The sequence below is a fragment of the Talpa occidentalis genome, unplaced genomic scaffold (assembly GCF_014898055.3).
Source record: "Talpa occidentalis isolate TD23 unplaced genomic scaffold, MPIMG_talOcc4v2.1 talOcc4.10, whole genome shotgun sequence".
Lineage (NCBI taxonomy): Eukaryota > Metazoa > Chordata > Mammalia > Eulipotyphla > Talpidae > Talpa > Talpa occidentalis.
Window position 1 is genome coordinate 93014302 of NW_023600993.1, and position 1865 is coordinate 93016166.

General features: G+C 45.7%; 1 non-coding gene across 1 annotated transcript; it reads right to left on the reverse strand.

The window, feature by feature from the left end:
• Positions 1–1328: 1328 nt before the first annotated feature.
• On the reverse strand, positions 1329–1435 carry LOC119237805 (U6 spliceosomal RNA). Its single transcript, XR_005123440.1, has one exon. It is a non-coding gene; the product is annotated as a U6 spliceosomal RNA (small nuclear RNA).
• Between the last annotated feature and the right edge of the window lie 430 nt (positions 1436–1865).

Genomic DNA, 1865 nt, shown 5'->3' on the forward strand with positions numbered 1-1865 from the left:
ACCACAGAGGAAGCAGAATACCAGGCCCATATCTAGCCCCTCCCCTTCCATGGTTCTTTATTCCTTTCCTCATAAGCCAAAAGCATGGGCCTCCATGCTGCCTTCCAGCCCCAGTGTCCAGTCACACAGCTGGTCATCCCATTTCTGTCTTCATTGGTATGTTTTCCAGACTTTGGACTCACCAACAAAAGCCCAGGTCCAGCCAGCATCCTTAGCAGTGGGGTTGTCATACTTAGCAAATAAAATACAAAATACCATGGATGTGGGACATGCTGATACTAAAACATGATGTGCTTGCATCTAAAACTCAGAGGTGGCAGGCATTCTGCATTTGGTCTGGCATCCTGCTTGTTCACCAACCTGTGTGGGGCACAGGTTTGCTATGAAGCCCTGACACTGGCAGTCCCAGCCCAGCCCTAGGAGCAGGTGCTACATTCCCTACATGCCACCAAACTGACCCAGAGAGAGGAAGTAACCCACTCAGGGGCCCACATCATCTGCCCAGGCCCTCCTGGAGCCTACCAAACCCCAGCCATTCATTCCCCTGTGCTGAGAAAACAAAGTCTAAACCCTTGGATAGGATCTATCCCAGGTCCCACAAATCTGGACCCAAAAGTTCTCTAGCATCATGAGCTCCAGTGATCTCCATGCTGCACACATAGAGGTTCAGGGTGCTTAGCAGGGCCCTGCATCCCAATGTCACCTTGCCTCTCTCAGGTCTCCAGCCTGTGCCAACACTTCCCTCCAACTTCCAGAAAATATCTACAAGTTTGCAGAACTCTGCTTTGTTCCACCTCTCCAGGGAAGCATTCCCTTTCAAACACACTCCCTCTACTGTGTTAATCTCTGGACCCCCATAGTCACCAATGTGTGTGTGTGTGTGTGTGTGTATGTTTTCTCTGAGCTCCAAGCACACCAAACACCAAACACCCCCATGACTAGCACATCAGTCCTATTTCTTGGTCTTGTGCTTTGGTACGTGCTAGTCCCTCTGCCTGGGATTCCAGCAAACTTACTTTTCAAAACCGATCAACCCATCCATTTATTTAAGTAACATATATAAAGCACTTCCTATAGTGTGTCAAGCTGGTAGCCTCCACCCTCATGAAATTAACAGTATAATACAGAGGTCAGCAAACTTTTCCTCTAAAGGGTCAGATAGTAAATATTCTTGGTTGTTTGGTTGTTGGCTTTTGTGTTTTGTTTTTTGTGGGGTTGTTTTGTTTTGTTTTGTTTTGTATTTTTAATGACCAAAGCAAAACAGATTTAAAATCGCAGCTTCTGGAAGAATCATTTGTTTTAGCTGGTCTAGTACCTCTTCTTGAATTAAAAATATGGAACGCTTCATGAATTTGCATGTCATCCTTGAGCAGGGGCTATGCTAATCTTCTCTGTATCATTCCAATTTTAGTTTATGTGCTGCCGAAACAAACACCAGATAATAAATATTTTAAGCTTTGCAGGCCATGGGGTCAAGGTCATAAGTATTTAAGTCTGCCTTTGTAGCACAAAAAAATGAATGGGTGAATGGAACTGACTGTGTTTCAATAAAACTTTATTGACAAAAGCAGGCAGGGGCCACATTTGACCCACAGACTGTAGTTGCCTACTCCTGGTGTTAGAAACTTGGATGTGGAACAAGTCACAGAAATCACCTAGTAACTGTGAATAACAAACTTTCTTAAATAGTATAAAGGCAAAGACTGCTCAGACCCCTCCTCCCCTTGGGGGTCTTATGTCCATGGTCCTTCTGGGGTCATTCAAGGTAGGAAATCCCCCTTCCAATCCAGAGACCAAAGACCCACCATTGATCTTGCACTCGGATCCTGAGGTCAACCGCCTCAGACTGGGCTGCTGTAGGCTGG